We start from the raw sequence: 11,886 nt of genomic DNA on the forward strand, positions 1-11,886 counted from the left end.
ATCACTTAGCTTATAGTCTTATAGACACCCCCACCCCCATTCTCCTCTTTCACTGGCCAATTGGCCCCCACATGGTGTAAACCGGAAATACATCTCGCTGATGATAGCACCAGCATATTAGTAACTAGTTTAGATGTTCAATGTATTTCTTGTTGTTGTTTATGTGTTTCTTTTCTTTCTTCTCTTGTATTTCTTTTCTTCTGTCCCCCCATAATCCCTTCCTGTTCGCTGCTTTGTCATAATAGAAAGGTATTTTGAAGGATCACAATGGGAGTATGTCAGACTCTCCATGTGAAACATTAAAACTGTTCAGAATCCGGGCACTTAGACTTCCATTCTCTGTGTCAAACAGCTGAACAGTACAGGTTTAAAAAAAAAAAAAAAAAAAAAAAAAAAAAGATTTCGGGGCTGTCGTTTATGGAGGTAGATTTGTGTCTTTATTATTCAATCCAAAAAAAAGTTGCTTCAATCAAAAAAAAAGTTGCGTCAATCAAAAGATTTATTTTCAATCAAATAAAAAGTCACTTCAATCAGAAAACATGTGTTTGAATGCAAAAATACATTTGAAACTCATAAAAGGTTATTTTGAACCTATTTTTCTTTGATTGAAATTTTTTATTTTTTTGATTTAAGTCAAGTTTTTTTTTTTTATTGAAACAACTTTTTTTATTGACGTAATGTAGTTTTGCATTTGGACCACATTTTGGCTTGGGCATTTGTGTCATTATTATTCAATCAAATAATAAGATGCTTTAAACAAAAAAATATACTGTGTATATATACAGGACTGTCTCAGGAAATTAGAATACACAATATTCTAATTTCCTGACTGTCTCAGGAAATTAGAATATTGTGTATTCTAATTTCCTGAGACAGTCCTGTATATATACACAGGACTGTCTCAAAAAATTAGAATATTGTGTATTCTAATTTCCTGAGACAGTCCAGTATATTTTCAAAAGAAAAATCACTTCAATCAAAAATAAAAAAGATTCAATCGTAGAATAAAAATTTTGAATGTGAAAAATTATTTGAGACTCAAAAATTTGCATTTGAACACTTAAATTTTCATTGAAACTGTTTTCTTTGATTGAAGCTGTGACGGCCCTGGCCGTTTAATTGTTATTTTTTGAGACTCTTCCAGTCAGCTGATCGTCACCCCCGCCAGCTGGTTGCTTCCCCTCCCACTTTGATGAAAGCTGATCGACGCTGGACAGACCAAGGACGTCGAAGCTGCTGAATGGCCACGAAAAAAGGCGCCAAGCTTCAAAAACCTGTCGCTGTCAACACTCTGGGAGGTCGCATTTGACAGCATTCTGCCGCGATCCTCCTCGCCAGCTGTTTGCTCGCCATTCACTCTAGTTTGCATTTCTCCGCCCGATCGCTAGTTTAATACACTGCCGCTTTTTCGGTGAGGTGTTTTGTGTTTATTCGTTATTGGATCGTTTTTGTTCACCACTGTAAATAAGAGCACTGAAGCAAGTAGCGGTAAGTCGCCATTTCTGTTCAACCCGTTTTCTCCTTTTTTTTTAATAGCTTAAGAAGTTAGGTTAGTGGCTGTCTTTTCTTTGTTCCTTTTACATGATCAGGGTTTAGTTAGCAAGTGGGGTTTAAGTGTAGTTCCTTTTGTTAGTTGTTTTGGCCTGGGCTTACCCTGAAGTCACGCTTTTTCGGCGTTCTGTATATATTCATTGCGAGTTTGCTTATTGTGAATAAATTTGTGTCCACTTGTAAATTTGTGTGGCTTGTTTTATGCTACATCCTTGGTGAGCCGTCCGTGGGACGTAACAGAAGCAATCGTTTTTGTGTTTGAGCCAATCAAAGAAAACAGTTTCAATGAAAAATTAAGTGTTCAAATGTGAATTTCTAAGTCTCAAATAATTTTTCATATCAAAAAATCTTTTCTACGATTGAATCTTTTTTATTTTTGATTGAAGTGATTTTTCTTTTGAAAATATATTTTTCTTTTGTTTGAAGCAACTTATTTTTTGATTGAATAATAAAGACACAAATGTCATAGCCAAAATGTGGTCCAAACTCAAAACTACATAACGTCAATCAAAAAAGTTGTTTCAATCAGAAAAAACTTGACTTAAATAATTTAAAAAAAAAAAAAAAAAATTCAAAGAAAAATAGGTTCCAAATAACTTTTTGGAGTTTCAAATTTACTTTTGCATTCAAGCACATGTTTTTTTGATTGAAGTGATGTTTTCTTTGATTTAAAATAAATATTTTGATTGAAGCAACTTTTTGGCAACTTTTTAAAAAAAAAAAAAAATTAATTCATATTAATCAATATAATTGAATAATAAAGACACAAATCCACCTCCATAGTCATTGAGAAGCACCAAGCCCCAAAGCATAAGGTTCCCACCCCCATTATTCACAGTGGGGATGGTGTTCTTGGGATTGTACTCATCCTTCTTTTTCCTCCACACACGACAAGTAAAGTTTTCACCAAAAAGTTTGGCTACTTTGGTCTCATATGACCACGTGACTTAATCTCATGACCCCTTGCATCATTTAGATGGTTCCTGGCAAACTTTAGACGGGCCTTAATATGAACTGGCTTCAACAGGGGAACCTTCTGAGCAATGCATGATTTTAAAACATTGCACGATAGTGTTCTACTAGCCTACTAGAACTATAGTAGCCTTTGAAACTGTGCTTTCAGCTCTCTTCAGGTCATTGACCAGCTCGTGCCGTGTAGTTGTAGGTCCTTTTCTCATCATGAGTGATGCCCTACGAGGAGAGATTTTACATGGAGCCCCAGTCCGTGGTAGATTATCAGTCAGTTTAGCCTTTTCCATTTTCTAACAATTGCCGCAACTGTTGATTTATTCTCACCCTGCTGCTTTCCAATTGTCCCATAGCCTTTTCCAGTTTTGTGGAGCTCAACAATTTTTTCTCTGCCGTCTTTCAAAAGCTTGCTGGTCTTGCCCATGGTAGGAGTTGGATTATGATTGACTGTTGGGTGCACAGGTGACAATATTGAAGTGTAAAGGTGGACTTTTTTTTTAAGGTAGACTAACAACTCTTTGAGTGTCATAATAATTGCTGATTCTCAGGGGTACAAATACTTATGAACCCCAGTAAATTACAAATAAATTATTATAAAAACACACACAATATGACTTCTTGATTTTTTAGATGATGTCTCTATGAGTGGAAATGCATCTATGATTGAGATTTCAGACTTCTACCTATTTTCTAAGTGAGTGAACTTGCAAAATCACAAGAGGTGCAAGTACTTCTCCTCCTCATTGCGTTTGAGTGATTTAAGAGCATGATTATCAATAACTATCAGAAATTAATTTTAAATACAAAGAAATAGTAGAAAAAAACTAGAAAAAAAATAACTTGCAAACAAAAAACAACTTGTAGAACAATTTATTACATTGTGTGTATTTTTCATGTTTATTTTGCAATGTAAAGTTTGTGAATACAGGCTGTTTTGTTTTACAAGTAAAAATTTGTCATTTTACAGGAAAGTTTTTCATTTTACAACTTCAGTTCTTTTGGCACTATTCTATCACCACGGCAATGTCATGCCATGATGAACCAAAATTGAGCAACATCGGATTATAAGGCGCACAGTCTGTGTTTGAGAAAATTGAAGGCTTTTAGTTGCGCCTTATAGTGCGGAAAATTTGGTACATAAATTGGGCTGTCAAAAAAAAAACATTTCTACCAAGTGTTTTATTACATTCACAATTAGGAAAACAAGAGGGGAATTAAACTTACAATAATACCATACGTACACACATAGTCATATATAATTATAAGTAGAGCTCGTAAAGAATGAAAAACAGAGAGCGAGAGGGAGAGAAATGGAGAGACAGCAAGACAAAGGAAAGAAGAACAGGTATCAGTTAATTACATAATGTCGTTTTTCAGCACAATAATATTTTTCAAGTTAAAAAGTGTTTTTCTATCAAATGCATAAGGCAGAGTCAGTTAAGTGATTAGCTGGATGGATGGTGGAGTGTGAAAGTGTAATTTGAAAATGGACAAATACCTCCTATAATACCTATGTTGATACCTCGACATACGATCACTTTTCGGCGTACAATTGGACTCTCCATTTGTTTCTACATCCGACGACATGCTAGAAATACGACAATCTAAGACAGTACCACAGTTTCTTTTTTTTCCCGCAAGACGGACACACGGCAGATTTTCTTGTGAGAGAAATCAACATGGGTTCCAACAATGTTAGTGCAGGTGGTGAAAAAAAAAGGAGAAAGGTGAAGCTTACCTTTGTCATGAAGATTGATAGATGATCAGGGGTGCACATAAGTGGTCCGCATGCGCGCATGTGTACTGGACGTAGACAAACGCGCTGGCCCTCAACTGTTTCCATACGCTTTTGCGTACCGATGGCTGACCACTGTATTTGCGGCGGACACGAGAAAATAACTTCTCAAAATGTCGAAGACGCAGGCCACACTGAGTAATTACTTCCGTGTTCCCCCACCCCCGTCAAAAGACAGACAGACGACAGAGACGTCACCGGAGCTACCGAAAAAAAGGACGTTTGCTGAAAAGTGGCTACCGGAGGTACCATGGCTAGAAGCAAATGATGCTCGCACGGAAATGCGGTACAAAATGTGCCGTGAGAATCCCAATGTCGCCGATAAGAGCAGCACATTTTATGTAGGGTCAAAGAATTTCAGCCATCCAAACTTTGAAAAGCACAAAAAAAAAACAGAGAGCATGTGGCAATTAAGCAAACTATCGATGTCAAACAGTATGGAGGACCAAAGCTGCCAAAATTAAAAATAAAAGTAATTAAAAATAAATCAATAAAAGGCAAAATATAAACGACTATAAATACAAAATAAGAATTAAGATACAAAAACTAAAAATAAATCCAAAAATAAATATGGAAATAAATAGCTAATTAAATAAAAGTAAAAATAAATATATATACAAAAATAAGAAATTACATTAAAAATGTAAGAATAAATACAAAAATAAATGTGGAAATAAATACAAAAATAAATATATTGATTGAAATAAATGTCAATCAATAAATAAAAGCGCTTTGCCTTATATTTACTTATTTCATTGTCAGCGCCAACTTGCAAGTGGAAATGTAATTCAAATGAGGGGGCGTTCCTAAGGGTGCCATGGGTTGAACTATTCGCTTATTGGTTGATCGACATTCGATTTCTGAAATCTACTAGCCATGCCTGCCACAGATGACAGAACGTGGGTCTGAAAGTCAGGGAAACAGCCGACCTAGTTTAGTAGTCCTACTTGGTGAGAAGTGAGAGAATATGCATTATCCACCGTCGAATGTCAAAGCATGGTATAAGGTGAGTTTGTATGACAGTGCCATATTTTAAAATGAAAACTTGGTTATTCGTATGGCATGCTGCACTCTCTATAGATATCTGACTGCTACTGGTATCAAAGCTACTTGTAACTGCTCCAGTGTAGCTTAGCAGAAGTTACAACTAAGTTCTCATGAAAGTAAACGATATTCCTGCTCACCATAACATTGTTTTTAGAGTCTCTGACTTGAATAATTCCACTGACATCGCAACGTTGGATGCTCGGTGATTACAGGGATCCCAGGATCTCATCCAAATTCTGGGTTCAGACTGATGCAAGGACGTCTCAGGTTCCGACGTACAAAGGTTCAGAGTAAGTGAATGTCATTAATAATTTGACTTGGACTATAGTTTCATTCATTCAAATGAAGTGTCAAGAGGAAATATTTGTGTTAAAAAAAAAAAAAAAACAAGCCGAATCATGACTTTGCCATCAGGGTTAAACCATTTTGTTATTTCAAGTCCTGTAAAACACTAGAAATTACTTCTTCAGCTTTTATGCAATGCAACTTTTTAAATTGCAACTTGTTTTCCTGTTTTTTCATGGAGGACTTCGTGTGCAAGAATCCATGCCACGTCTGGATCCACCGGGAATTGTCCGCACACCACAACTACAAACTGTTCGGCGTAGATGATATTCTGTGCCAGCCCCCAACAGTCAAAGGCATAGCTATGGCAACCATAAAGTCATAAATTAAAGCTCTATATTAGGAGACTCGGAAGGAAGTACAAAAATAAATTAAGACCATATTTTTTTCACCCATTTTGGAACGATAAACCCATATACAGTATAATATAGACCATTTTAAAGTAAGTTTAAATATTTCATGCTTTTATTATTTATTACGCGCTAGGAATCTTAATTCATTTAGATTTGGAGTGCTTTCGCTGCCAGCCTCTCCCAGTCAAAAATTGATTGGATGTCAAGCGCTGTCAATGGCAGCCAATGAGTTAAATGTTGATGTTTATGGCTTGCAAAAATAAGAAACCCTAAAATTTTATGTCTCAGAATTACGAAAAAAAAATTCTGGGCCCTGCAACACATTGTCTGTTATTGCAGAAATGTTGGTATAGTTTTAGTTGCCACTTCTGGGAGATGATTGGATGAAATTTTACCCATCAAAATCTAATTATGAGGTGTGGCACGCCCGCTTTGCTTGTTGGCTCTTTGAAAATGGCTTAACAAGTTCAACTTCAAAAGGGATAATGTAAAGTGCACATTTCTAATCAAAAACATAACATTAAAAAAAAAAACAATAAAAGCATGAAATATCCCTGACCAAAAAAGTTAAATAAAATTATATAAATGCGAACACTTTCACAGTCTAGGGCTAGGCACATACAGATGAGGCTAATCAATAACTAAATTTGCCATATACGATGTGTGCATGTTTAGTTATATTTTAGGACTAGTTGGTTCAACTTTAAATTACATATTTGCAGTTTTACTGGACTGTCTCAGAAAATTAGAATACACAATATTCTAATTTTTTGAGACAGTCCTGTATGACAAGCTTTACTTAGAGCCAATTAACTTTAATTAATTATATTAACAATTAATGCTTGATTAACATCATCTGGCACTACAAAATTGCCATTACTTTGAAGTGAAATGTAAAGAAATAAAAAGCACCAATTTAAAATAAAGGGCATTATGCGGCTCCCACATTAACTCCAAGCCTTTTTAAAAGTGGGATGTCCTCCTCATAAGACCTCATTGAACGTGCATGTTTAGCTTTGTAAAATGCGAGCAAAAACACGTTTGTCAGTGCATGTCGCTGTTCATTACCTTTATTCCGCCACTTGTCCATAGGGCGAGTGGGGTCCTGTTTTATGGAGGACCAAAGCTGCCAAAATTCAAAATAAAAATAAAAATAAATCAATCAATAAAAAGCTAAATAAAAACGAAAATAAATACAAAAATAAGAAATATGATACACAAATTAAATATAAATACAAAAATAAATTTGGAAATAAGTAGCTAATTAAATAAAAGTAGAAATAAAAATGAATATATATACAAAAATAAGAAATTACATAAAAAATGTAAGAATAAATACAAAAATAAATGTGGAAATAAATACAAAAATAAATATATTGATTGAAATAAATTTCAATCAATAAATAAAAACGCTTTGCCATATATTTACTTATTTCATTGTCAGTGCCAACGTTCAAGTGGAAATGTTATTCAAATGAGGGGGCGGTACTACATGTGTTGAACTTCAGTGATCCTCTCGATCGACGAAGTAATGTCTGCCTTCCTGCTGCTTGCTTGCTTCGTAAAATAATGGGACGAGACGAGAAGGTCGGAATCTAAGCGGCTACGATATGCGGGCAATCGGTTGGATGAGGACAGGGTACGTATTAAATTGGTAATTTGGTGTGTGTTTTTTTAAAAACTTTTTACTTAAGTCCAGTTGAGGTATGTTGAATCTATATAATCTTCCATAAGCTAATACCTTGCATTGGGTCTCGGAAGACTGCGAGGCAAGGCGGGACATGGATAAAGCTGCTAACAACATTAAACTCACAAGGAGTAGTTTAGCGTTAGCGCAATTTAGTGAAGCAAAATTCACACATTCAGGTTCGTGTGGTGCTCCGGAAGACTGTTTGCACCGGCTGGTGTCTCGTTTAATGCTTTCGTAGCTAATCTATTATACCATTTTGCCGTTGTCATCTATTTTCTTCTAGATACTTCTGAGGAAGGTTGGGGTGTCGTTCCTCAACAATAAGACATCTCTCGTCCTCACTTATCTACGTGCTTTTTTTTTTTTTTTTTTTTACCCTAAAGCTCCCCGAAGACGCAATAAATTTACATTTCAGGGAATGCTGATGGTGAGCAGTTGGCCAGTATTAGGGGAAAAAGTTACTGACCTTAAGTGGCTCATGTTGGTGTCCAGTGGACAATTTTTTTGATGAACGAGTTAGTTGTGCTGGAAGTCCTTTTTTGTACATCAATTGCCTGTTTATCATTTGTATTTTATTACACTGGTCATCAATAAAATATTACTTTGCAGAAAAACAATCATTGCCTTTATTATTTCTTCACATTATTGAGGTACTGTCACATCAACGACAACCAACATTCTATGCTGTCATTTAAAACAAGTCCAAATATTTGACGCAGGATAGATAGTCTCGTTGTAGACATTCAATACATTAGAAAATTCTGACATCTGCTGAATTTCTTCAGGAGTCGAGGCCTGTCGCAGCTGCACTTCTGGGACTGACATCGACATGGGGGGGATGACCATGTGGACCATCACATACTGGACTGTCTCAGAAAATTAGAATACACAATATTCTAATTTTTTGAGACAGTCCTGTAAATTTATTGCATCAGGCGGGTCGGATCTCAAGCTCAATGAGGACCAAGTCACATCTCCAGGTCCTCCTCTGAGAACCTGGGCAAAAAAAATTATGTGCACCCCTGTAGATGATAGAAAAATATGAGCATGGGTTGCACATCCGTGATATGGCTCAACGATATAGCCATTGTTGAAATTCGCCCCCCCGGCCAAGACGCACGGAAACAGCGACAGCCAAAACAAGTGCCGCTCGGCCGATGCTGCCTCGCGTGCGCCAACCAGGAAGGCAGAACTTCACGCGTTCACCTCTGATATTAACCCTTTGTACTGACTCCATGTTCCAAAAGTTTGAAAAAGACTCGCCGAAAGCAGGTTGACAATTTATTCGTCGACAATGGTCAAAAACAAGGCAAAAACAGACGACGGAGGGAATATTCTGGATCCAAAACATGTTTCTGAGCAGCAAAAATCTGTGTTATCTCAGTGTCCAGTCTTTTTAAAGTCCGTGGTGAAGCGGGCCGTGGCGAAGGTGTGTCCGAAGGTGTGTCTGGGCGTTGCTTTTGGGTCTTCCCCTCTGTGGCCGGTTTTGGGCGTTTTAGGTTCGTGCGCGGATGGGATGACCGCTATCAACTTTGTTGTCCGGGCTGTCCCTACTTGTTTTAGGACAAAGCGCTTTGTCCTTGGAGTTTGCTGGGAGAGCTGATTGCAAGAGTTGGTGCGTCAATCTTGTTCGTGACGCACGCGTTGGGCTTCTGTGATAAGACGGCATTGTGTATCTCTTCTATTTCTTCTCATTAAACTATGGTGTGCTATTTATTTTATATTCGTAGTGCAGTCCTACCATAAATATGAAAATGATACTCTTTCCTGATTAATTATATTACGCGTGTTAGAGTAATGCAAACAGTTAGACGGTGCCTACGAGAAACTGTACCATTTTTCTCATCTCCCCCTCATTAGCCCGGATAAGGTGATTCACTTTACTGTGTCAAAGGGCATGTAGTGGAGTCTGCTTAAACAATAGTTCAGGGGTGGGCAAACTATTCCACAAAGGGCCGCAGTGGGTGCGGGTTTTTGTTGCAACCCATTAAGACGACACATTTTCACCAATCAGCTGTTTTAGAAGTGCAATCAGTTGATTGCAGTCAGGTGCTTGTCATTTCTGCTGAAACCTCATTGGTTATACTATCTGTGCTGGGTCAGTTGGAACAAAGACCAGGACCCACTGCGGCCCTCGAGGACCGGTTTGCCCACCCCTGCAATAGTTAGATGAATGTGTTAGACTAATGCAAACAATTATATAGTGTGTGCGATGACGGTACCTTTTCCCTTCACCGTAGACGGCATGATCTCGGCGGTCCTTCTCCGTTCGCCAGTCTTTTGTTCATTAAGATGGCAATTATTATTATGGTAACATCGCCAAAGAAATCGCCAGCTTCGGCAGGTTTCTAATCATTTATTCCATCAACTTGTGCAACAAAACGCGCCTAGTGTCCCCTGCAGTAAGTAAGCAAAGTGAATGTAAGGCTCACTCTATCATGTCAGCCACGCGATGCGTTCAGGTACACTACGCAAACACATCCGCCACATTAGAACACGTGATTTTACATCATTACAGGTATTATTATTACTATTATTATATTCTTATTCAGATTTTTATTCATAATGAATTTGTTTTGGTCTTTGTAATTGATATTAGCAATAGTAACATCAGTATCTATTAAGAATTTAATGTAGGTGTTCGGGCGGTGAAACGGATTGATGTAATTATAATGTATTCTTATGGGAAATCCTGCTCGACATACAATCATTTCGACTTACAAACAAGGTCCTGGAATGAATTACTTCGTATGTAGAGGTACCACTGTATAATGTAACACTTGCTCAGTGAAAGGTTGGCAGCAAAAATAACACAGGAGCCTCAACGCTATTTACCTCCTTTTTTATTTCTCTTTCAACAACCATATACACTGGCGGCCACCAATCGGAGCATCGCTCTGGCGCACCAGTACACCAATAAGAGCCCTGCGTTGGCGCATAAATTACCGTGCCAATGTCAGCCCCGAAGACGCTACAATATTTTTGGTTTTGATACGGTTTCTATAGGAGAACAAAAATTACACAAACATTCTTAACGTTTTTCAATTCTGTAAAAATGTGTAGAATAAATATTAAATTTCAACATTTCTGTCAATGAACATTTGCGTCATAGCCTGCGACACACGTTTTTATCAGCTGGGTGGGATGCTATGGCGTTCTATAATTTCATAAAAGCAATGAAACAATTCATTAATATTGGAATGAAGTTAAACTTGAGGTGGCATCATACAACAAGTAGTCACGTGGTTCGTTGGGGTCACTGCAGGGAAACTAAACATTAAAAAATGAAGGCTCATTATGTATTTTTAGCCGAAAGTCATTTTGACAGTAGGCTAATTTAGCTAATACGGATACGTACAGCATGTTTTGCCTTCATTATTTGGTATATTTAAGATTTTTAATTTTTTGCAGTTCCAGACATTTTTTTTTTTTTTTTTTGGTCCAATATGGCAATATGGCTCTTGTACTTCCTTAATCTGAGTACATGTCAGGCCGGGACTTGAATGTAACAATACTTCTTTATTCAGCGTGCTTCTCAGCATATGCGCCATCGACACATCACAGAGATTCCTTTTATATTGTAATACCACACCCACAGGAAGTGCACACTATGGCAACAGCAGTGTGACATGAATATGTTACAATTTTGGGTTGCCGACCCCTGATCCGGGCAATCACTTAACTGACTCCGCCTTATGTATTTGATTGACAGCACACGCTTCATTGTGCTGGAAAACGACATTATTAAATATAAATGCTATTGTGGAAAAAGACACAATGAAAAAAATGACTTTGTGAAAAACACTTTTTTTTTCTTGTAAAATGTCATTGTGCTGAAAAACGACATTATAAAACAAAAAGGCTATTGTGAAAAAAGGAATTATGAAATAAAAATAAAAATAAACTGAAAAAAGCCTTTTATCTTGTAAATGATTTTTCATAATATTACATTGTTTTAAGATTTAAGGGCTATATTACCCAATTTGTCTGTTAGTTATCAAGGTATTTCTTTCAAAATGTCGTATTTGTTTATTTAATTTTGACCCTGTTGAGGTTCCATAGGGAAGAGCTCGCCAGGAATGTTCACCGACGCAAGATGGCCGCCGGTGGCTTGAGCCACCGACTGCATCTTCAGA

General features: G+C 37.0%; 1 long non-coding RNA gene across 1 annotated transcript; it reads left to right on the forward strand.

Annotated features, from left to right (window-relative positions):
- Nucleotides 1-4,946: 4,946 nt before the first annotated feature.
- LOC130923716 (uncharacterized) lies at nucleotides 4,947-6,776 on the forward strand. Its single transcript, XR_009064763.1, has 3 exons — nucleotides 4,947-5,321; nucleotides 5,517-5,652; nucleotides 5,889-6,776. It is a non-coding gene; the product is annotated as an uncharacterized LOC130923716 (long non-coding RNA).
- Nucleotides 6,777-11,886: the final 5,110 nt, after the last annotated feature.

The sequence above is a fragment of the Corythoichthys intestinalis genome, chromosome 1 (genome assembly GCF_030265065.1).
Source record: "Corythoichthys intestinalis isolate RoL2023-P3 chromosome 1, ASM3026506v1, whole genome shotgun sequence".
NCBI classification, from domain to species: Eukaryota; Metazoa; Chordata; class Actinopteri; order Syngnathiformes; family Syngnathidae; genus Corythoichthys; species Corythoichthys intestinalis.